Below are 26,767 nucleotides of genomic sequence, written 5' to 3'. Positions count from 1 at the left end.
CCTCTGACATCAGGAAGCTGTGACTTCATTTGATTTATTTTGTAATAAGTAACAGAACACAGACTTATACTATCAGAAATATTCATCTAGAATGTATGGTGAAGATACACAGTAAGTTTCCACTTTCTTGAACTTTACTATTCAATTCCATATTTTCACCAGGTAGCAATTTTGGGGGTTCCCCTTTTGGATGTCTATTGTTTGCTGTTTTACTTTACTAACTTTTGGTTTTTTTCCTCACTCTCTTTTAATTTTTGATTTCACATAAAAAGATATTCTCTCTTTTTTTTTCATCAGAACAATCCAAGAAAATTCAGATCACACAGCATGCCATGAATCATTAGAAAGGAAAATTTCTTAAAAATTACAAAAATAAAAAATCTAAAATATTACGGTTTGGATTTTGTTTTGCAACAATGATTTAGAACAGCTTTTTCAAACAATCATTTTGCGGAAAGTGGGCAGCTGATCCCTTTCTAGGACATTTAAAATAAATTATTCACTGATAAGAACAGAAGTGTAATTTAAAAATTATATTATAGTAGCTCTGCATGACTTTACTATGTTAGGTGTTAATCTGTTAACAAAGAACAAAAAGAGCATCAAGACCTTACAAAGCAAAATAATGGTGTCAAGTGAGTCAAACAGCATGTGATTAAATATACAACTTGTTTGTGTATCTTCTAGAGTCATTAAGGTTGGAAAAGACCTCCAAGATCATCAAGCCTGATCATTGAATGAGCATCACTTTGTCATCTAAACCATGGCATAAAGTGCCATGCGTGTTTCTTGAACACGTTCAGGGATTGTGACTCCATTACTTCCCTGGGAAGCCCATTCCAATGCTTAACCGCCCACCCTTTTAGTGAAGAAATTCTTCCTGATGTCCAAACTGAAATTCCCCTGACACAGCTTAAAGACATTTCCTTTTGTTCTGTCACCAGTTATTTGACATGTTACAATCTAACATATCTAAATTACTTCAAACTGTAATTTATATCTGTCCAGAAAGTATAAATAGTCAATGTTCTTTTGACACCAGCCAAGAAATGAGTCTTGCAAAAAACCTAGATATTGATAATGTGAATCTTTATAAATGTGGTTATGGATCATTCCATGCACAAGAAGCAGTGTGAGGAAAAAAAGTTTCCCAATAGCGTTAAGTAATTTTTTCATGGAGTAGTAAATTTGGCACAAAAAAATAAATGGAGTGTCATTATTAATAAGGAATTCAACCCATTTTCACGTAGTAATTTCTGTAATAATTTACTAATTGAGCTGAGGAAAAAGCAATATATGGCACTTGATTTTCAAAAGGATGACAATGTTATATGACATGTCTGCTATAGTTTCTCCTAAAATATTATGTGAGTACAAATGGAAGAGAAGTAATACATATGATTACTAGTGGGAGCTGGTCCAGAAGAGTTGTAACGAATAGAGAAATTTAATAACAATTCCACCATGGTTAAAGTTCAAATCTAAGCACTCCCTAAAACAAATAAAGGTTTATTTTTTCTTTCTCTGGATGAACTATAGATTCAACTCTTGGGAATATAATTTTATTCAAAAGTGATTAATGGAATGAAATAAATAAATAATGTTTCCTTCATACTTATAGAATGCAGTTTAATTCTTAATCTACACCCACATTGCACATTAATTAAAAACTCTATTATTATGCTGAATTACAAAAATACTGACTACTCATCCTTGTTTTGTTATATACACAGTACATAGTGAATAGTTGAGATAGATATTAAGAGGAAAATGTCAGTGACACTTTAGTATGCCACTGACAGTAGGCATTGCTTGCAGTTCTGTCTTGCATCTGCCAGATCTCAGTCTGTTCATTCTTTTTTTTTTTTTCCTTCTGAGGTGGTTTTCAGGAAACTTTTAGAAGATAGGACAATCAGTGGTAGCTACTGTGTTGGGTTAGTGAGAGAGCAAGTGGAGGAAAGAGGATCATCTGTTAATCAGAGTAAAACAATGACAAGAAATAAAGATGTATAACACATGGAATGATAACAATATAGTAAGTACAATCCCACCATTCAAAGAACCATCAAATCTGTTCAGGCTGAAGTGACACATCAGTCTAATATATTTTCTAAAAGCCTCATTTCTTAGTCTCTGATTGACCTCACTAGTCTTCTTTCCTAGGATATTATGATCACAGGATTGCTCAGACTGGAGAAGATTCGTGATGGCTCTAGTTCAATTGCTGCTCAAAGCACAGTCAGGTCTGGGGTGAGATCAAATTACTCAGGGCTTTGTACAGTTTAGCTGTGGATAGAGCATTCAAGGTCGGAACCTAAGAAGCTGCCCTTTATGGTCTGAAATCTCTGACTTTGCCCAGCCCTCCTCTTTCTGCCTGAATTCACTGTGGCAGCATGAAAAAAAAAAAAAAGTCAGCTTTCTCTATAGGATTCAGAAGTGATATCATGTATGTAGCTAAGAAAAGTACAACTGTGTGTCATAGTCTCAGAGATAGAAAAAAAGATTATCACATTCCATTAATTCACAATAACAAAGCTGAAGAGAATTTTTTCCCCCAATTTTACATATCTTCATCTGAGCTTGTTACTTAAGTTCTCTTTATACCTGCAAGAGAAAACTTAGTCATGAGTCATCTCTCATTCCTGTGCTGCAGATGATTAAAATGGTTCAGCCTAATAGTTGTAGAATTCCATTGACTAAAGAGAGTTTAGATGACAGCTTCACACGGAAATGCCTATAGAGTGTTGTTTTCCACCTAGATTACTCAGAAGATTCTTTTCTCAGGTGCATGGAGTAGTTTAGTCTTTAGAGTTCCTTTTTAAAAAGAACTATGGTGTGAATATTTCTCTCCAAATGTCCCTTCCTTTTATGACAATTATAAATAGATCTGAGGTGGCTAACTCTTAAATGATAAAGTTATGCCAGCTGATCATAATTGGTTTCAATTTTTAATTCTAGAGAAAAAAATTGATCTGGAAAGGGAATAGTCAAGAGTTCATTACTAACTCAATCCTGTATTTCATTGCCCAAGATTTGGATGTCATGCATGAGAAAAGAGAATTTTAGTGTAACCTATTATTTTGTGGGTGTTTTGTAAAAATCTGAATGTAGCAGTAACTTTTATGAGATTTTCTTCTATTTTAAAGAAAAGTGTATGACAGTATAAAATATAAAACATAATTTAAATATCTGCTACTGAAAATAAAATAATGACAGAGGAAATAACGAATTGCTTTTTCAGTGTTCATAGTAGAAAGTAGTTAAACTTCCAGTAAGGCAACTTCACAGTGCCTTCCAGATAATAATAAACTGGTCATAGGTTTTTGATTGATATTTTAGTTGAAAGTTGCTATGAAACTTATCGCAAAGTATTTCATGTTTAACTAAAATTTGTGTCCATTGCCTACCATAGTTTATAAAAATGAGCTTAATTACTGTTGATAACATTCAATTGCTCGTCAATGACATTTTTCCAAGAGACTCCCTTTTTGCCAGTCACTAAATTTGTTTCAATCTGTTTGGTGGCGACTCCTCTTCTGGTACTACCTGGCTGTATATTAGATCTATTAGATCTATCAGATCTATCTATCTATCTATCTATCTATCTATCTATCTATCTATCTATCTACGATATTGAAAAAGTGAAGTCACATGAAGTCCTGGGTGACTGTAAAAAGGGAAACATAATACCCATCTTTAAATGAGAACTATTGACTTGTCAGCCTCCCCTCTGTGCCTTGGAAAATCATGGAACAGATCCTCCTAGAAGTTATGCCAAGGCATGTGAAGGACATGGAGGTGATTTGAGGCAGCCAGCATGGATTCACAAAGGGAAAATGCTGTCTGAACAGCTTATTGGTTTTATATGATGGAGTAACTACATCAGTCAAAAAGGAAAGAGCTACAGATGTCATTTATCTGGACTTCTATAAAGCCTTTGACACAGCCCCACAACATTCTCTTTCCAAATTGGAGGTGATGGATGTGATGAGTGGATCGTTAAATGGATTAGGAATTGGTTGGACAATTGATTCCAGAGTCCCAGTGGACATCAGTAACAAGTGGAGTCCCTCATGGATCTGCATTTGGGCCAGTTTTATTTAATATCTCATTAATGACATAGATGAAGGGATTGAGTGCACCATCAGCAAATTTGCCAATGACACCAAGTTTGAGAAGTGCTGCTGACACACTTGAAGGGTGGAATGCCATCCAGAGGGACCTGGACACGCTTGAGAAGTGGGCCCAAGGGAATTTCATGTCATTTAACGAAGTCAAATGCAAGGTACTACACCTGGGTTTGGGCAGCCTCTGGTATCAGTACAGGTTGGGGGATAAACAGATTGAGAGCAGCCCTCTTAAGAAGGACTTGGGGGTGCTGGTGAATGAGAGGTTGGACATGACTCAGCAATGTGCACTTGTGTCCAGAAAGCCAAATGTATCCCAGGCTGCATCAAAAACAGTATGGCCAGCAGACTGTGGGAGGTGATTCTGTCCCTCTTTTCTGGTGACACCTAACCTGGAGTGCTGTATCCAGCTCTGTGGTCCCTAGAACAGGAAGGACATTGAGCTGTTGGAGCAAGTCAAGAGGCAGGCCACCAAGTTGATTGGAGGGATGGAACGTGTCTCCTATTAGCAAAGGGTGAGAAAATTTGGATTGTTTCTGGAAAAGGGAAGGATTTGTGGTGACCTAATAATGGCCTTCCAGTACCTGAAGGGAACTCACAGGAAAGGTGGTACAAGATTATTTACAAGAGCATGTAATGAGCAGTGGGATGCAAAGGAGAACGGCTTCAAATTGAAAGAGAATAGGTTTAGATTAGATTTTAGGAAAAAATTCTCTACTTTGATGTCGCAGTCTTGGTCTCTTTGGGAAGGGACCAGACCAGCGACGGGGTTCGCAGACTGCCGACTGAGGTATCGTTCGCCGGGTTCCTAGGCCCTAGGTAAGGTTTGCCTCGCGAGCAGAGACCAAACACCCAGGAGCCGAGGATGGTCTGACCTGATCCGAAGATCCAGGCTGATCCAACTTTATTGGGGGGACAGGGGTTTATATAACTTGGGATAGGGAAGGTTCTGGAAAAGGGGTTGAACCAAGGCGGAGCATGCAAATCCGCTAACAACTATAGGGTAGGAAAACTGAAGGGGAGTGAACTGGGGTGTGGACTAATGACAGGCAGGGCTAGGCCCGCCCCCTAGAGGGAGCTGGCCAATGGTAGCTGCACCCTCGGTGGCAGCTCCTGCCTGCCTGGGGAAGGTTCTGGAACAGGGAGACAGGGGCAATATGGATCCAAGAAAAAAGAACAGGGGTAGAAACAAGCAAAGTCCGTAGCAAAAAGGCACAGTCCAGTTCAGGGGTGGTCCTCCTGGACCTTCCATCCGTCAAATTCTGTCCGGTGATCCCTCGCCCTCCTTCATTCCTGCTTGTCCAGGCACTTGCCACCTCCAATACTTTGAGGGTGGTGAGGCATTGGAACATGTTTCCAGGGAAGTTGTGGATGTCCAATCCCTGGAACTAAGGCCCAGTTGTATAGACCCTGAAGAACCCAGTCTAGTGGAAGGGAACCCCTACCATGGCAGGGGGGGTTGGAACTAGGTGATATTCAGGGTCCCCTTCTAACACAAACCATTCTGTGATATGAAAATTGCAAGATTGCTATAGCACAGCAAAGATGAAAACACGTAAGTTATTAAGGTTTTTTGATAGTCTTGAAGAATGAACTGCTGTCCCTGAGAAGCATTTGATGTTGTTCAACATTGAAACAGTGATATCTAATCCTTCTTATGTATAGACTTTTATGAAGTGGGGAATGTATTCTCAGTTTATTTGTTAAGAGTAATGGGTTGATTTTCTCATGACATTAATTGTGATTTCTCCATTAAGTATGTTTATATTACTGGACAGAAATGACAATTCTTATACTTTTGCTTTGTGGTTTAAACAGAAATGTTATTTTTTTCTATAGTTCCTCTTTTATTTTGCAAGTGCTCATTGGATTGGAAAAGTTTGGAAAGCAAATTTTGGAAAATATTTTCCATTTAATATTTCAACATTAAAATATATTAACTAAATTAGTGATGGAATGTAACAGAAAGAGAGATTGATCTATTGGGAATTTGTTTGTTTGTTCCTAAGAAAGATGTAAGCCCAAGTTATGTAGATAGTATCATAGTTGCGAGACAGAGAAAACACTTTAGAGGATAGGTGAGTCACCTTGTGACTCATGGATATTCTGACCTTTCAAGACACATCTGCTGGAATGGTACTTTATAGTTACAATGAACATCTTGTATGTGAAAATTAGACCCTGAATATTTTTATTTCATCAAGTAACAGAAAAGCAAATTCTTTAAGATCCCAAATCTCTTCAACAAAATTTGCATAAAAACCCCACCACAAAAAAACTGAAATCAAAACACAAATCAACAAATGAAACAAAAAAAAAACCCCAACAAGCTCATCACTAGCAATTTAAAATGTCTACAATCCAGATCGTATATTGGACCATATATTTCCTATTTCTAAAAAGCTGCATGATTGTCTTGTGATGTCATGTTATGTGATGTCATGTCATGTCTAGCTTGGAGCTTGACACTACTATTCACCACTGGTAGATATGGAAAAATCCAGAAATTCCATTATCTCTTCTAACTTCTATCTTAAGAACTCTTGGTTTGACATATGTATTATGTTGAAATTAAGATGATTAAGACACTTTGTCCCACAGATGGGACAGAATAAGAAACACACATATGCAATCAATAACTGGAAATTTTGAAACCTAACCAATTTCTTAAACATATATTATCCTTAAAATTTTCAGTCTCTACCTAAAATGTAAAAGACAAGAATTAAGCAAAAGTGTGACCATACAAATAAGGTCAAATATATATTTACCAAAAATAAAAGAAAGTGCATATTCATTGAGGTTCAGTAAGGACATAGCATTACATTTTTGTTTTTCTTTTCAGAAATTGAGTGACAATTCCCCTGAGGAAAACAAGGTAGTTCAAAATAGCATTTAACAAGCAAGTAAATAAACAGAACTACTGCCTTGTTTCATGTGGAAATTAGTCTATTAGATATGCAGGCAACATGATTTCCATGGTTACAAATGACCTGCTAATCTCCTAAATTATCCAGTCATCACGAACAACAAGCCTACTAAATAATTATACTAAAATGCAGAACTGGCGCTGTCAGTATTTTCAAAGTGAAATTCTCCCAGGGAGAAGTATTTTACCTGGTAAAAAGTTACCTCAATATTTCAGTGTAGGTTCATCAATGGTTTTCTTTGAAACAGTTTACCCTAAACATTTTATTTTAAATAATGGTATTTTATCCACTGTTAGTATTGGAGGTAAGATGATCAGCAACCTTTTGGGGCAGGACACTTTATTTGAGCACAAAGTGAAAACTTATTTAATATGCATTTGAATGTTTCTTGGTGAAGGGACACAAGGTGTTAGCCTGATGCTCTTCTATTTTGGTGCTTTCTACAGTTGACAGTCACAATTTCCCATTAAGTAAATTAGTTATTTGCTTACATTAAATTCAGTTTGTCTAAGTGAAGAGAAACAAACAAACAAAAAATATCAATGGCTTTTGAGTGATCCCTGTTCATTACATAATAACTACAAAAATGTCTTCAGAAATTTCCTCAGAAATTTCTAAATATGATGTTAATCTAAAACTGTTCTGAATTACCAACAGGAAAAATTCTTTATAGTCTTGTAGTAAGTTGACCCACTGAAGCTGGTCTCTCACTTCCCTCTGCAACTGGACAGAGGACAGAAAACATAATAAAGGGTTCATGAGTCAGGTAAGGAGCAGGAGAGATCACTTACCAATCATTTAATGAACAAAACAGATTCAAAGTAGGGATATTAATTAAATTTATTACTAACAGAATCAGAATAGGAAAAGTAGAATAAATCTTAAAAACAACTTCTTCTCACCCCTCTCTCCTTCCCAAGTTCTACCTCCTCCCCACCCAGTGGTGCAGAGAAAAGGGGAATGGGGGTGCTTCATGAACTTCTACAGCATGAGTCCATACCACGGAGAACAGTTCTCCACAAACTGCTTCAGCATCTGCCCCTTTCCATGGGGTGTAGTCCTTCAGACTCTGACTGCTCCAGCATGGGTCCCCCACAGGGGCACAAGTCCTACCAGGAAAACCTGCTTCAGTATGAGCTCCTCTCTCCATGGGTCAGCAGGTTCCTGCTAGGACTCTGCTCCAACATGGACCTCCCATGGGGTCACAGCTTCCTTTGGGCATCCACCTACTCTGGTGTGAGCCTCCTCCACTGGATGCATGTGGAACTCTGCACATCTGTGATCCTCCATGGGCTGCAGGGATGCAGCTGCTCCACCATAGTCTGCACCACAGGCTGCAAGGGAACCTCAGCTCTGGCGCCTGGAGAACCTCCTCCCTGTCCTTCTCTACTGACCTTTGTGTCCTCAGCGTTGTTTACAAGTTCTCACTCCATTCTTCTTTGGCTGAAATTTTTACTGCCCACCAACTTTTTTTCCTTTTTGAATACGTTATCACAGAGGTGTTGCCATCATTCCTGATGGGCTCCGTCTTGGCTAGCAGAGGATCCATCCTGGAGCTGGCTGACATTTGCTTTACTAGACATGGGGGAAGCTTCTGGCAGCTTCTCACAGAAGCCACTCCTGAACCACCCCTGCTACCAAAACCTGGCCACAAAAACCCAATACAGGTCTCTTACACGAGATACATGTATGTATACAATGACTGCTGTGGAATGCGTATTTTATCATCATCATCATCATCATCATCATCATCATCATCATCATCATCATCATCATCATCAATCACCATCATCACCATCATCATCACCATGGTTTTAATGAAGTGGTAACTCTGCTTTGGTATCTTGTTCTAAAGTCAGAGCAAAAACATTTTTTCAATGACTGATTCTTTGTATACTCTTTTTGTTCTAATTAATCACAAATGCTCATCAAGATTGGTCATCCTTTAATGTCTGTATTATAAAACCCTGTAACTCCATGAACTTCATTTTTCCTATTTTTGGGTTCCTTAGTCAGCAAACAGTTGCATACTTGAGTTATTTTATCAGCAAAATTCCATAACTTTATCACAACCTAGTAAAATTTCATGTTTTTAAAGTCTCAATACCCTCTAATCTTTGTTGTATTAGAAATGTTTCTTTCATTTAAGGAAACTGATGTGCATAGAAACTAAATCTGTAACCCTTACAAATTAAAATTAAATGGCTTGCTCCCACTGTAACCTTAAGTTCCAAATTTGAAGGAAAGTCAAAGGAATGTGAAATACCTCGGACCTGATTTGAGGGTTGGATAGAAGCAGTACTTCCTTTTATGTGACTTGCCAGATGATTTCACTATGATTTAAGATAATGATGTGAATCTCTTTTGACTTGATTGTCTAGACTTCATTTGAATCTCTTTGATTTGACCTATTTAATAACTGAGCTGCACTTTTTTATCAATAGCAGAAATATGAGACCTAAAGTCCTTATCTCACATTTTATAACATGATCTTTCATTTTGTCAGCCTTTATATTTTCTCTGCTTTCACTTTACTCTTTTAAAGTGCTTTAAAAAAAAGTATTTTCTTTTCCATTTTTACTTGGACAATAGTAGCTCCCATGAGATCTTTTTCAATGTATCCTTGTCAAAATGTGTTGCCTTTTAAAAACTGATGATGATGATGATGATGATGATGATGATGATGATGATGATGATGATGATGTGTTTTGTTTTGAAGCAGAGTCACTTCTCTCCAAAATATTATTTTAGCCATTTAGCCTTCCAGTACTATTTTTGATATCCACATCATTTTACCTTAATCTTAGAAACTTCTATCAAATGTGCTTCTCTGTGAATTTACCAATATGAGGGAAAACAATAATGAAAATTAAAAATAAAAAATTGCACCACATGGCTCCTGTTCTAGTTTAAGTTGTCACTGACAAACTGATCCAAAGTTTGCTGTGCGATGATTCTGTATAATACTTAACATGCTGTTCTTACCTGTCAGAGAAATATAAATCAACAATTCTTTAAGTGCTGGCAATTACATGTATTTATATTTCTCTGTACTTCTCAAAAATATTTATTATACTTATGAAATTTATTGTCTATATGTCAGCTACGTAAATAAACTATAGAGTGGGTTAAATATGTAACAGGTTATTAAAAAATGCAAACTTACATAATGGGAATTTGACAAGCTTTAAAGTTACTTGTTCTTATATTTCAGTGTTCTTGTGCATCTTTTTTAGATGCTTGTCTTATGCTGAATGCTTTCTTGTGACAAAGGTGTGCTAGTAATGTTATAGCGAGTCAATATTTCCCACTTTTTCCTATTTAACATGAAAAAGGGGTTAAAAATTCATTTACCTTCTCTAACTGTATTATCTCTAATACCTATATATTCTATTTAATCTATCATAACTCCTTGTATATTCCTTTTCTTCACTGTCATGCAGGTTGAAAGAGGAAGTATTTTAATTGTGTCCACTGAAACTCTATTTATTTTATCTTTGTGTAATGCCCATGTACTTAATGTACCATTTTAGTTTCAGACTATCCCTCTCCTCTCCCTTCCCCTTTGTCATTTCTACTCAGCATTCTGAACTATTCAACTACATTACTGCAAAATGTTTAGACTTTCACAGTTCTTGGAGCAGTGAAGGAGGCTGCTGTTTAATTTTGCAAAAGGCTTGCTTTTGTCCATCATAGCGTCTGCTTCTGAGAAAACCATTTCTTATTTTTAATATTCTCAATTGGAATTTAGAGATCTGTTGTCTTTCTTGTACCAACTGTAGTGTTGGATTACAACTTTTTTTTTTAAAGGAGCATTTTATTTACTGCTTTTTTTCATACACCAAAACTGAGGATTGAGGTGAAAGTCCTTTCACTGAAAATTTTGTTTTATATCTAACATCTATAGTAGCTCTAATCATAAACAAGGTCACATCTGACTCAAACTCAGAAATAACATTCTGAATTCTTCACCCTATATCTCAGCAGAAGGTTTCTAGACTAAAATCTGGCTCTATAATAAGTTTCTTCTAATCAGTCACCCTCATTCTGATCAAAAGTAAGAACACGACTCTGCTTATTCCATCTTTCATATATAGTGAGGATATATAAACCAGTTTCTAAAAAGAAGGTGTTAGGGCTCAAGCACTCCTCATGTAGTTTTTACTCCAAGCAATTTGATTTCTGTTTGTTTGTTCTGAAACAAAAGCCAATTACAGACTGCATACAGTAAGGCTACAGCTGTTTGTAATATGTATATTTTTAATGCAAAGGAAAAATGCATGGAACATGATATTCATTGAACTTTCTCCACTGAAGAATGCCGAGAATTATTGAGAGAGGAGGATGGAGATCAGAGTTTCAACACTTCATTGAAGCAAAGAGTTGTTTAATACTCCATTCACTTCTAAATGTGAATAAATATTGCAACAAAGACATATTTTCTTGTCTATGGAAAGAAAAAACTCTATTCTAATAAGCAGTTGGCTAGACTGCTTCCTACTGAAGGAGTAAGTAAAATAAATCTGGGGGATGACATGTTAAGCTAGTCCAGATCTTTTGATAGACTTAAGAGGAAAGATTGACTGTTAAACCAAATATAGTCCACTAAAAGAAAGAAAATATACAGTCTGATTCCTGTATCGTTTATTAAGATAGAGCAAATTTGATGGATGTCAGAAAGACAGATCTTCTGATACAACCTTATGATTACTTGAATGGATGTAAATTTATCATTTCTTCATCTCTAAAGATTTATCAGAGTTGTCTCTTTTGGATAATATCTTGATTTTTGCATGTTTACTATAAGCTAGCTTGAAGTCAGCATAATTTACAATAAAACATTCAATCAAGGGAGCAGTGAACCTATGAACTAGAGTGCTAGTATCCCTTATTAAGTAACTCAATGCTTTAGTAGATATTCCTCTGTATTTACAAATAACAGAGAAGGTCTACATAGGCTGAAATTACAAGTCAGAGGATGCAAACATTGTTTGAGCCTTTTGGGATGTAAATTTAAAAAAAAAAAAAAGAATGTGCTTTTGGCACTAAAAATAGTAAGAGACAAAAAGAACAGCAGGAATTAATCCTATAAAGATACAGGTAGCAAAAGGAGATTCAGAGAAAATATGGTCTACTGGTAAAATGGGGGCTGCAACTTCTCCCATGGATGGCACAGAAAAGTATAGCAATGATAATTTTATCATCAGCTTTCACATGTGAAACTTGGTCTCTGTTCTTCATGCATGCAGGTGTTGTTTCAGAAGGAAAGAGGCATCAGCAGTTGGAAAACAACAGTCTGGGGGCTGTTATGGAAATTGCAAATATTTAAATATTCAAGAACAGATGGGAACTGTCAAAGGATGCTGAAAGAATTGACTGATGTGATTGCAGGGACAATGGCATGGCCATCCTCAGTGAAAAACTGTGGTATTGGTGGGAGGTCTTTGACTAGTGGAAAACTATTACCATTATACTGTCTTTATTAAAGGCAAGAGTGGCATAAAATTCTAGTCAACTTCGCATCAGTCTCTAGAATTATAATAGAGAACTTCACCTTCTAATTAATTTTAAAAAAATGTAAAGCATAAGATGGCAAACAAGGAGTCAATGTGGGCAAATAATTCATGATCAACATGATGAGTTTCTGTAATGAAACAGCTACGTGGGTGAGGGAAAATCACTGCCTGCAACCTACCGTGACTTCAGGAAGTCTCTTGTGACTATCTCCTGCAGCATTTGATTTTGAAAATTAGGAAAATAGGGACTGGATGAACAGATTATTGGATGGGCTAAATGTTGACTGGACAAGGAGGCTAAAAGAGTAGCAATTGTTGGCTTGATATTTGGTTGGCAGGCAATAGGAAATAAATATCCCAAGGGTCAATGCTGGACTGATATTATTCAATTCTCTTCTGGATTATGAAATGCACAGCACTTTCAGCACATTCTCAGATGGTACTAACTTATGATAAAAGATTGTAGTGCCAAATGATAGAATTCATTCCAGTGGGACCATGATAAAGTTTGTGACTGGAACCAGCAGAAAATGAGAGAAGTTGAGTGATGAGAAGTTGTGCAAATGAAGTGATAAAAAGATAGAAGTCCCATGAATCTGTACAGCCGTAAAACCACTAACTCAATAACAGGCATGTTGAGAAAGAGCCAGGTTAACTACCAGTGTTTTACCCTCGTGAGTAAGCCAAAATGCAGAGTGAGTTGAAAGAAGAGAAGTGTGAGGAAAATTATATCTTCCCATTCAGTACTGTGGAGGTGAAAAGTTTTCGCATCAAAACTAATAGTAGGATTACAAATTAATTTAATTTCTTCACTATTCATACAGGGGAGGCTGGAATTACCTTTTTTTTAAATCTTTTCTTCCTTATTTTCTCCCTTTTCCTTCATTTAATCCTGTTTTTTAAATCTTTGTGGGCTAAAGATTAACCAGTCCTGCTTGCACAGGAATAAGTACTTTGGTTACATTCACAGAATACACACAGCTATCAGATTGCACAGACTATCAGGCTACCAAACCCTCATGATATGTGAAGTTCACACTACATCCACATTTGTTTCCAATGAACAAAGTGCCCTCACTGACGTGCCACGCCCCTGTTTGCCCGCTACTGTTCGCCGCGCTCCAGGTCGCTTGCCCTCCCTAGAGATGTTTTTAAAGTCTTCTCATTCTCCTGCTAACGAGCAAGCCACACCTCCAACTCCCCTCTGAGTCGCCTGCTGATAGCTGAAGGAACAGCAAACAAAGCCTGGCAGGAAATCAAGACAGTTGGCCCTCAAGACAACTGGCCTCTGGAGCTGGTAGACAGGGAGAGGGAGCTGAATAGCCCTCCTGTATTCCAGGAGGATATATTACTGACTTACTGAGCCAGCTGGGTCCTAACAAGTCTATGGGACCAGATGGGATCCATCCCAGGGTGATGAGGGAGCTGGCAGAAGAGCTTGCCAAACCGCTCTCCATCATCTTCCAACAGTCCTGGCTCTCTGGGGAGGTCCCAGATGATTGGAGGTTGGTCAATGTCACCCCAATCCACAAAAAGGGCTGCAAGCAGGACCCTGGCAACTCCAGGCCTGTCAGCCTGACCTCTGTGCCTGGCAGGGTTATGGAGCAGTTCATCCTGAGAGCAATCACACAGCACCTTCAGGGTGGACAAGGGATTAGACCCAGCCAGCATGGGTTTAGGAGGGGCAGGTCCTGCCTAATCAACCTGATCTCTTTTGACGATCAGGTGACCCACCTGGTGGATGAGGGGAAGGCTGTGGATGTGGTCTATCTGGACTTCAGCAAGGCCTTTGAAAATGTCTCCCATAATATACTCCTGGAAAAGCTGGTAGCCCGTGGCCTGGACAAGTGTACCCTCTCCTGGATTAGGAGCTGGCTGGAGGGTTGGGCCCAGAGAGTGCTGGTGAACGGAGCTGCATCCCGCTGGCGGCCAGTCACTAGTGGTGTTTCCTAGGGGTCTGTGTTGGGTCCAGTCCTTTACTGATGATTTAGATGAGGGGATTGAGTCCATCATCAGCAAATTTGCTGATGACACCAAGCTGGGAGGGAGTGTCGACCTGCTGGAAGGCAGGAGGGTTCTGCAGAGGGATCTGGATAGACTTGAGAGATGGGCTGATTCCAATGGGATCAAGTTCAATAAGGCCAAGTGCCCGGTCCTGCACTTTGGCCACAACAACCCCCTGCAGCGCTACAGGCTGGGCACAGAGTGGCTGGAGAGCAGCCAGGCAGAAAGGGACCTTGGGGTACTAATTGACAGGAAGATTAACATGAGCCACGAGTGTGCCCAGGTGGCCAAGAAGGCCAATGGGATCCTGTCCTGTATCAAAAATAGCATGGCCAGCAGGACCAGGGAAGTGATCCTTCCCCTGTACTCTGCGTTGGTGAGGCCACACCTTGAGCACTGTGTTCAGTTCTGGGCCCCTCAGTTCAGAAAGGATATTGAGGTACTGGAGCGAGTCCAGAGAAGAGCAACAAGGCTGGTGAAGGGACTGGAGCACAAGCCCTATGGGGAGAGGCTGAGGGAGCTGGAGTTGTTTAGCCTGGAGAAGAAGAGACTCAGAGGTGACCTCATCACTGTCTAGAACTACCTGAAGGGAAGTTCTAGCCAGGTGGGGTTGGTCTCTTCTCCCAGGCACTCAGCAATAGGACAAGGGGGCACAGGCTCAAGCTCTGCCAGGGGAAATTTAATTTGGATATCAGAAAAAAATTCTTTACAGAGAGAGTAATCAGGCATTGGAATGGGCTGCCCAGAGAGGGGGTGGATTCACCATCCCTAGAGATTTTTAAACGCAGATTGGATGTGGCGCTGAGTGCCATGATCTGATAAATGGACTGGAGTTTGACCAAGGGTTGGACTCCATGATCTCGGTGGTCTTTTCCAACCCAATCGATTCTATGATTCTATGATTGGTTGATTTATATCTGTCATCAGGACCCTTCAGACATTATGTGGGATGGAAAGAACCTAGGCTAATGACAGCATTTAAAAAAGTATTTGCTGCTTAGAATGTTATTCTCTTCCACTCTATTTTTTTCCATAAAATATATAAACTTTAATTACTTTTATGTACTATTTTAGAGAGCACATGAAAGCTTTCAACTAAGAATTGCTGTCAGGTGAATAGTAATGCTTGATGCTGCAGCCTTCTACTTACTAGCAAAACACCTGGTTCCAAAAATTCTATATGATTGATCTATCACATCATCAAAGAAAGAAGAAGTTGTGACCACCACCTTTTTTTCAAAACTATGTTTCGCAAGTAAGGTGAAAGACTATACTACAGAACTTGTGATGACTTAGGTGATTCAATTAAAGTGTCAGGATTTGCACTTTTTCTGGAGCTCAGAACTTTGTAACATGACTTTTAAGTTAGTAAGTACTGACCAAAGGGAAACAGTTCTATTCATTATTTTCCTTGGTAGATTTTTAGCAGCAGCAAATGCTGCAGTCCATTCAAACCTCCAAAGGGTAGAGGCTCACACAGAGAAGGCAGGAAATGCAGTATTACCGAGGTGCCATCCTCCCTTTTTATCAGATATTCTTTGACTGCAATCTTATAATGGTTTTGTAAAATATTCTATTGTCAGGTTACATTTGACATGATGAACATATTCACCTTGTAGTTGATGTGCAGAAATTTATGCTTAATAAAAAATTACAGTGACCACCCTGATACTGAAGGCACCAGAATAGTTTCCTTCTTGGAACACAAAAGCACTGTGCCACTGCAGATGTCATGGTGTGGCAGCTACACATTAAGAGTTGGAACCACTGAGAGGAGCAACCAGTACACCAGCACTAGACTGCTTCAGATTCCTAAGTATAATGCAGTATTAAAATTACGTTTTCAAGTACTGGTTTCAGCTGACACACCTTGGTAGTAGTCTGTTTCTGTTAAAAATTATAGTTAATAATTGCTGAACTGGGAAGGACTGATATTTTTCATGCTGATTCTGTTTCAATCTTCCCTTGCTGTCAGCATTAACTTTTGTGCTGTTCTAAGGCAATTCTACACTGGGGAGGCTGAGGCCAACCACACAGTGATCAGCTAAAACAGTACCACAGAGTTCTCAGGATTTGGCCTACAGAGTATAATAACTCCTGTACCTGCCTAAAATTTCACTTGGATTTTTTTTACCAAATAAACCCTTTCACTTAAGTGCTCCCTAGTATTGATTGCTTTTCTGTGGTTTTGTGTAAGCAGTCTGGTACAGTGTATTCACATTAATGATGTGATTAAACCATATGAAGACATTTCTTTGATTCTTTTTCTTGAAGTTCCTCTTTTTTTCTAAAGTTCAGATTTTGACAGAGAAAAGAAATATGAAAACAAAGTCAAAGAAATTTAGATACAAGTACCTATTTTGACATTTGAGCAACCAGTTATCTGTCAGTTCCCACCCAGAAAGGGTTTGTATTGTAAATGTAGTGTTTCTCCACACTATTTTTAAAGGCATAACCATAAAAAGTTTCCATTAATTATTTTTCTTGAAGATCTTCCAGGACCTAAATTCTCTTTTAAATAAGAAAATAAATAAGCAGAGGTATCCCATCTTGCCCTAATCTTTTTTCATAGATAATTTTTGACTTTCGTTTTCCTTTCCTTCTAGATCAACCCTTGCAGTCTGAAAAAGGCTTCTCTTCAGCAGTCTTCAGACTGGTTAGCAGGGTTCTAATTCAGCTGTATCCTTTTACAGCTTAGTGCCCACCTTGCATCATGGTATAAAAAAGTGACTGTTATGTCTCCGATTCAGGATGCTTTACCTTTATGTCAGTTTGTCAGTTCCATCATCAGTCCATGGCCTCTTGCAAATGTTATGGCTTCTCAAAGGCATGTCATGTTAAATGCCAGCATTTCAGATTTGCTTTTCTCACATGCATTAGCCTGACTTATCCAAGATAAATTTCCCTTCATTTTTCTCAGCTTGTGCTTTTATAACAGCTTTTGAAATATTATTTATTGTCTTTTTTTCCAGAAGGTGTTTGTTCTTCATTCTAACTTTATTTATGAATTTCATTAATGTGATTAGCTTTGACTGACTGACAGTTAAAGCTACCTGCAGAAGGAAAATTCAGAGCTCTGTCCTAGTTTAATATATGATTGTCATGACAGATAGTTGAATAGACATCTGGATGATTTGAAAACATGAGTATCTCCATTTTATAAGATGAAAAATAAGCCAGTAGAAAGATTAGCCAGACTTAGAAAGATTAAGGGAATTTTGGACTGCCTTGATGTGTGCTACCAAATATAATTTTAATGTGGTTAGTATCCAGAGTCATATCCAGAGCCACTGTGAGTGTATTAAGTATAAATGATAAGGCTTTTGAAAAAAGAGGCTGCAGGTGACCTTTGTGGAGAAGGCCATGAAGTGTCCTGTTCTGATTTCAGCCCAGTGTGACACTAGTGTGAGCATCCCATCACCTGTCAATACTGCAGCCTGACAGGGGACCCTGGAGTGCATTTTTAAGGAAAAGTAGCAGGCCTGAGGGGTTGGCAAGGCTCTGGATGCTGTGGAGACATGCAGAGGGATACACTTTTAAGAAGACAGATGCTTATGAGGAGACAGCTAAGGGCATTGCTGAAGATACTGTCCAGGAAAGAGGTGACCCATACTGGGTTAGGGACATCTCTGTGGGACTGTAGCTGTAGGCGACCTCGTCACGGAATGCTCCTAAAGGACTTCAGCCTGTGGAAGATCCAGGTTAAGACATAGAGAATGCTGGGGGACTGTGGACATGGGCAACCCCTGATGTGACAGAGACACTCTGAAGGACTGCATCTTGGGTGACCCACACCAAGGCAGGGACACCTCTGAATCACTGTGGTCTGTGGGAAACACATGTCAGAGAAGTGGAAAATTAAGAAGCCCAAAGTGGTGAAGAGGCAAGCGAGAGGCATGGAGCAGCAGACAAAAAGCAATACATACCCTACCTCCTGTGCTGCCTGTTGCCTGCCATATGGATAGAATAGGTAGATTGTAGCCCATGTCAAATATGACAGAAATTTAGGCTAGAAAGGGATAAGAAAGTAAATTTTATTTTTTGTTGGTTTATTCCACTCCAATACCAAATAAAATGTTGAGAAATGAATGATAAATTAAATGAAATAAAACTCCCTAAACTGATGCTGTTTTATTCATGCTGATGTTAGATATATTGGGGAATTGCCTGGGAAGGGAAGAGGAAAGACCTAGGCTGAATGGGAACCCGCCCTACGAAATTCTTTGTAATTTGGCAGTGGAGAAGTGCTGCACTTAAAACATTCATTGTGGCAAAAATTAAGGCATGCTGGTAATGGGCCTCCTTTTTCAGACAACAATCAGTACATCAAGTAGCATCTATGCTATTTAGTATCAGCAGCTACTAATACTAGTTACTTTATATTAGCTATTTGGTTAGTACTGCAAAAGTGGAGTACAAAAGGTGCATGACTTTAAAGTGCAGACTAGGTTCTGTTTCACTTTTTGTAAGTCACTCACACCAATGAATTCTGTGATACTTATCATTGTTATTTCTCTTGTATGAAGCTTTGCCATTTGAGCATCCTAATAGGTTTAAAGTAAAATCAATTCTACGCTGAATCCTTAGTAAGTAAATGGTGGCACTGACTGTATCCAAAGCTATACAAAACTGTATTAAGGAAATAAAAAAAATGAGTAATATAATATTCTCAGGGAGTATTCTTTTTTTTCCTAACAGATAGAAACATAGTTCTATGCTGTAAGTTTTCTTGATTAAAAAGGGGTAGTGAACAGTGCTGAATGAAATGAAGAAACTTTTCCCTTTTTTTTTCATAGTGCTTTGTAATGCCTTGATTCATAAAGAAAAAAATTCTGAGATGTGTCTAAGAGTTGGGTTTTTTTGGAAAATAACTGTATGTGGCTTTATAATGCTCCATCTCTCTTTTCTTACAGTCAGTGTCTGTGTGGCCTCTGAAAGCTCACATAATAAAACTGAGATGAAAAAATATAAATGAAGCTTCTGAGTTCATTAAATAACAAATGGAAAAACAGCTACAAGGTTGATATGTAAGTCAAGTCCTCTGTGTGTGCTGTGATTTGCAACTAGAATGGTGTTAGTGTATTAGCTCCTAAGTGTTTCAGTGTTATGTATCTAAAAGCTTTGATGCAGAAGGTAGCAAAGCACATTTATTGCAAAACAATAATATCAAAAGGAAAATCAGCTTAATCTTCCACTTCAACAAGCCTCATATTCATTTCCCTGGAAGTGCTACATTAGTTGCATTAACCTGTCCCAACTGTTTGCATCTCATTTCTGGAATACCAAATTTGCATTGCTATAATGCACAAGATTTATAGGGTTTTTTTGTTGTTGTTGTTGTTTTTCCCTTTGTTTTCATAAAATACACAGCAATCTCAGTTTACCATTGTCAAACAGGACCTTATTTGATGTTAGTAAATGAAAAGGAATTGTACTCTGCATGTTGTGCTTCCAAGATTATTTTCAACCTATTGAGTACATCAGTGCTGTAACTTTTGGTTATCCTCAGTTATCTTTCCTAAGACCTCAGGAAGGGAATATGAAACTTCTGGAGCATGCAGAACCCCCAAGCCTACCCAGAGGCATAGTATGTCATTAGTACAGCACTACAAGGTTTGGATACTTTCAGGCAGGTATACAAAGACTGAATTCCCTGGAGGTCCTGTTTTGATGGCATGAAGGCAAAGCTGGGAGGTCACAATATCATCCTTAAGCACAAATTAAGCACAGCCAAGCCACCCTTATTCTTGACACTTCATTTACTGGGTGTATCATACAATGCTGATGTAATTCTCATCAGATCAAGCTGCACCTATTAAACAGAAACTGTGAAATTTTCTCTACAAATATGATAGGAAAACATGCTGATGATTAATGAAAAGGAAATGTGGTTCTTTTTTTTTTATTTGTAGGTATTTTTAATTGAAAAAGCAATCTAGCACTGAATATATGATGATCATATGCATGGCTGACCAGCATGTTTTCTTGCATGACTGATGTAGTGGTCTTGGGGATAAAAGCACAGAGCCAGCCATTCATACAGCTCCAGGAATAGTGGGTGATAAGTACTGAACGATTAGTTTTAATCTAGTTTTGGTTCTAGTTCAGCAGCCTTTAGAAGAAAATCACACAAAAAATATTGGGTTTAAAACAAAATTTTGTCATTTCTACATTCTTTCTCAACATTATAAATGAAGTATTTTAGTGTTTTATAAATATGTATATATACATACATATATACATTTCAACAGGTAGGAAACCCACGCTTGTGTTCTCTGGATGTAGCATTTGTCTAAAGGCTGAAACCCTGCAATTTTGATGATGGTGGATGTCATCTGAAATAAGAGGGGCAGAAACGCAAACATTTCTTGTCCCAATTGTATTCATATAAAGTTATCAGCTATGTGTCCCCAGAACATCAAAGCTTTTTAAAGCCCAAATCAGTCTGTCTGTGTCTCACTTAAAGACACCCTCCACTAGGCAGATTCACTGTCTGGAAGGACTTTTGATATTCTGATATGAGACTACACTTAATAGCAAGAGAGAATCTTCTCCATAAAGTTCTCTTACAAGTTATATTGCTGCCAGCACCATAAACAAATTGGACTAACTCTAGCAGTTCCCAAAATAAATTTTATTAATACAAGTACGCTACAATTACTATATGGGTTGCATTGTCATTGACAACATTTTACCACATGATTGCACTTCAGTAATAACAAAAATCCAAAACCAGAAACATCCTCCACAAAACAGCATAATAACCTAAGCCTCAATACAAAACTCCAGCAAAAAATGCAAACCTCAAAAAATCCCCCTGCTCTACAACAGGAACTAGAAAAAAAAAATCTAAGCACTCCAGGTAATACAAAGGAAAAAAAAAAAAGATATAGCCACTTCCCATTAATGTGCATTTTAAGTCACTACGATAAGGGGCTGCACACCTTAAAGCAAACTACTAGCAACAAGTCAGCAATAAAGTACAGTGTAACAAAACAAAACAAAACAATGAATAAAAAGTTAGCTATATACTCAGTAAGTTATGAACTGTAGAGTAAGGTAAAATTAGTCAAAGTATAATTACCAAAGTAGCAAAGTATAATTATTAAATAAGGTTGCTTTGGAGAAAGCTGAAAGGTGTTAATCTATTATAAAACATAAGGTATAAGGTATATACAGATACCTGGTGAATTACGAGGTGAGAGGCAAGGTAAAATTAGTAGCAAAGTACAGTTATTAAATAAGATATCTATGGAATAAAGATATAGCAAGGTAAAATTATTAAATAAGGTAGCTATAGGGTAAAAGTGAAAGATGATAATCCATAGGGTATAAGGTATTACAAAGGTATAAAGTATAGGGGTATAAGGTAAAGTATAAGGCAACAGGCATTATAAGAGTATAAGTTATAAGTCATAGGAGAACAGAATGAATGGTTGCTCACCCCTACATTGTCCAAAGGGGTGGGAGGAGACAGGGCAGCTTGATGGTTAACCCCACAGAGATGATGGTATTTTTCCCCGGTTTTGCTCATGTCCAATCTCTTTTTATACTTTTTTTTTCTTAGGCAGTTTGAGTGTCTATAGTCAATAATAGTTTTTGGGATGGTAGATGACATAGGTCTAAGGGTTGGCTCCCTGTGTCTCCGTAAGATCTGACAAAGAAAGGTCATGCTATCTCCATAACACTCCATTCTCCATTAATCCTATCAGTCTGGCTTGAGCACTTTCAGGAAGCCACTGGGGTTTCTTTGTCCCTTCTTGTGTAGTCCAATGTCCTTTGACAACAGTTCCCTATAACCCATCAGGCCTTGAATGGGTCTATCACCCTACAGTGTGTAATAGGAAAAACTGGTTTGCACAGTGTGGTGGGTCGATCCTGGCTGAATGTCATGTGCCTGTTAAAGCTGCTTTATCACTCATCGCCACAAGAGGACAAAGGAGAGAAGATATAACAAAAAGTTCATGAGTTGAGAGAAGAACAGGGAGAGAACACTCATTGATTCCCATCATGGGCAAAACAGACTTGACTGGGAAATTAATTGAATTTCTCACGAATCAAAATCAGAACAAGATAAAGAGAAATAAAACAAATCTTAAAAACGCACAGGTTGTTTCTGCGACTGTCCTCTCCCTGCTCTCATGTGACTTCTATGAACTTCTTCAGCATGAGTCCTTCCCATAGGCTTCAGTTCATTAACTTCTCCAATGTGGGTTCCTTTTCATGGGCTACAGTCCTTCAAGATCAGCTTGCTTTATTGTGGATTTCTCACACAATCACCAGTCCTACCAGAAAACCCGCTCCAGTAAGGGATCCTCTTTCCACACATCTCAGATCCCTGCCAGAACCCTGTGCTGGTGCAGGTTTCCCATGGTGTCATGCCTTCTTTTGGGCATCCATCTGCTCCAGCATGGGTCTCCTTCATGGATTATAGATGGATCTCTGCACCCTCATTGACCTTCATAGACTGCAGCTGATCAGCCTGCCTCACTAGGGTCTTCATCATTGTCTTCACCACAGGCTACAGGGGAACCTTACCTCTGGCACCTGGAGCACTTCCTCCCCCTCCTTCTTCACCAGCCTTAGTGTCTGCATAGTTGTTCCTCTCACATATTCTCAGTCCTATCTTTTCTGTGTGCAGTTACATCTGCATGATAATTTTATTTCCTTCTTAAACATATTATCCCAGAGGTGTTACTACCTTCTCTGATGGGATTGGCCTTGGCCAGTGACAAGTCTGTCCTGAAGCTGGCTGGCATTGGCTCTGTCAGACATGGAGAAAGTTTCTGGCGGCTTCTACAGAAGCCATCCATGTAGTACCCCCCAAATCCCAAAACCTGGCCACACAAATCCAATTCGCACAGATATTTCTGCTGAGAATGTCTTCAAAGCTTTTGCTGTTTTAGATAAATAAGCCAAGACTTCTATCTTTTTGGTGCTTTGGAAAGGACAAGAGATGCATGAACCCAGTGCAAAAGACCCATTTCAAAATGGAAAGTAATACCGATTTTATCTGGCTGCTTTTCTGTCTATTGTTAATATAAATGATCTCAAAGACCTAGTGCTAGGGTGAAAAAGCATTTAGATATCCTAGCTCTGATCTTCAAGACTATTTGGATTCTAGTTTACTAAGACACCTCAGGCTTCAAAGTATAAATGATTCTATAAAAGACTGTCAGTAAGTGAACCTTTTAAAACACACCTTTTTCTCCTTACTGCCTATGTTTTTTAGTTCAAATTCAATAGAGCATCTTTATAAAAAAGATATGGCATCATTCTGCAGCATGTCACGAAAGAACAGGACATTTTCTGACTTGTTAAATTGTCAGCCTAGGAGCTCAAATACTGGTAGCTTTAAACAATTTTAATAAGATAAATTTTCTTTAAAATGACTCTTAGATTGAAGATGAATTTGTTAGGTCATACTGTTATCTGAAGTAACTGCAGAAGTAGTAGAATTGAATCCAACTGGAAAAAAAAACAAGACAACCTTTTTCATTTTAACTGCAATGTCATTATGGATTGTGAGAGTCTGAGGTCATATAAACCAGCAGAGCCAGAGAAAGAACCAAGGAAACAAAAATGCATTTGGTTCTTTTAAATGATAGGAAAATTTGTGACTTTGAGTAAAGCTTCATAACAGCTATACTTCAGTCAAAGTTCAGCCTAAAGGTAATAGAGTATAAAATAATCTCCCATTGAGGACTGACCATGTGAAATGGCAACAGACAAAAGTAACAGCTTTTAAAAGCACTGAAGCACAACCACCAGTGCAATCTGAGGACTGGCATCTACAAATAGCCTGGGGGAAAGAGAGAAGGAAGTTTAGATTATTCCATAATGTAAATTGAGAAGAAAGAGGTGTGAACATCACCTTTCAACAATAAAAATGGGACTAATTTAAAATTCATTTTTTCCCCTACTGTGATATCTGCTAACATGCTTGAGCCATGGAGTAAACATGGATATCAAGAGAAGTCAAGTGGTGGTTGATAGTGTGCACTTCTGGAAATGGAGTCTGATAGATTTTCTTCTCCACATGTTGTAGAATCACTAAGCTAAGATTCCTATTGGCAGGTTGTTCTCACTTCAGCTATATTTGTTTTGCATTTTTGGCATCTTGTAGAAAAATTACCAGCCCCTTTAAGTATATTTTTCATCAAGAGGTCTCAAGACTGATATAAAATTTATTTTAAAGTAATGAGGTTTTTACATACAACACTGATGAAAAAGATGTTTATTTCAGGTAAGGTAAAAAAAATCCGCAAATCTCCAAAACCTTATTTCTTAGTCTAGAATAAGGCAAACTCCTTCCTCCCATTCAGTTACATTTTAAACTACCATATCATTATCAAGAAATATTGTAAATCATATTCTTCCCTGAGCTTCTTTTTCACCTAAAATCAAACCAACGAATTACTTATAAGAGTAACTCTATATTAGGACTATTTGTTGGGCAGTTTCTAAGATTCCATAGTCTGTGATACAGAATTCCTGCCTAGAAATTGTCCTTTGTGTTTAATAGCTTTTGATACACTTTTTGCTCATGAATTCATCTAATTGCTTTTTAACCCATCTCAACTGTTAACATGCAAAACATTCTGAATAGTAAGTGCTACAATTTAAATCCATGTTACATGGAAATATATATATATATTTTTTTTTTACTTTAAACTAGCACCCGACTATTTATTTTGATGACTCTTAATTCATACATTGTGGAAAGCAACAAATTCTCTAAAAGAGTAAGTTTTTCTATTTTTTTCCTCTACCTCATTAATTATGAAATAAAACTGTTTTACTATCCACGAAATTTTCACATTTTTAAACTTATACTTGATTGATTTCTTTTAAGCTTATACTTGATTGATTTTTTTCAATCAATTTGATCTGTACAGAAATTTAAAACCTTGGCTTACCTTTTGAATTTTACTATATATTTTTCACAATTATATCCTGCCAAGTATCATCATCAAATAAAATGCTTAAGTTCAAAATATCTACCCAGTAGCCAAATGTTTTCTGCTTCTTCTTCTTTTATTTTTTTTTCTTTTCCCATCTCCTCTTTTAATGATTCTGAATGTTTTTTCTATCAGTGATGAACACTGAAATTTCAAAGGACTTATTCACCATAACTGCATTGAGTTGTATTTACTTCAGACTTTTTGTGTGGATACAATTATGTTTGTTTTACTCTGTGCATTATTTCATATAGAATTTCATAGAATCATAGAATATTAAAAGTTGGAAGTGACCTTAAAGATCACCCAGCTTCAAACCCCTGCCAGGGGAACAGACACCTTCCACTAGACCAGCTTGCTCAAAGCCCCATCCAGGCTTTGAACACTTCCAGGGATGGGGAATCCATATCTTCTTCAGGCAACCTGTTGCAGTGCCTCACTGGATTCATTCCATCAGAGAGTCTTTGAGTTTTCTAAAATTCTCATGCATCTCTTTTCAATAAGATTTAATTTTTCTGTATCTATATTCACAAACCTTGTTGTTTTCCTACTCTGTTCACTTATCAGATAGAAATGCAATGAGAAGTAAAAGTCCCCTCACAAACCTCTGAAGAGCATTTCCTTCCTCTATGAAATGAATTTTAGTAACACTTAAGTAGTTAATTACATAGAACTTAACTAGTAAATTACACACATAATTGAAATGTCCATGGTTTAATAAAGCTCATCTAAAAATTTTGACTAGCCATAATATTGCTGATTTATTGGTACTTATTCTTTCAATTTGTTTTAAATCCTCTTCTATGCTTGGAAATATTTTCTCATACTCATTTCTTTACAAAGATCTAGCATAAAACCTTCCTACATGTCTCTATATAACAAACACAAGAATAATTTTCATCATGATAGACTGGCATGTTGTGTGATAGTGTAGTATTTTAAATTTATTTTCTCCTAACATATAATAATACATTTCTCATTGTCTATTTGTTTTTTAACCTTTAGGACTCTGTGCTAACTTTATCTAGAAGGTTCTAATGCAAAACTTAATTTATGTTGCTTTGGAACAGTAATGCTTTGAGCTAAAAATCAGTCTTGAGCCATTTCCCAAAGGCAAGTACTACCTATTATATTGACAATGTTAAATATACAGATTTTTTTTCCCTATGACCTCAGAACACTAACATATTTTCATAAGAGAAACTAAATAACTTTCAGCTGGTAATGAT

The sequence above is a fragment of the Pithys albifrons genome, chromosome 1 (genome assembly GCF_047495875.1).
Source record: "Pithys albifrons albifrons isolate INPA30051 chromosome 1, PitAlb_v1, whole genome shotgun sequence".
In the NCBI taxonomy this organism is placed as follows: domain Eukaryota; kingdom Metazoa; phylum Chordata; class Aves; order Passeriformes; family Thamnophilidae; genus Pithys; species Pithys albifrons.
This window is presented reverse-complemented; position numbering follows the sequence as displayed.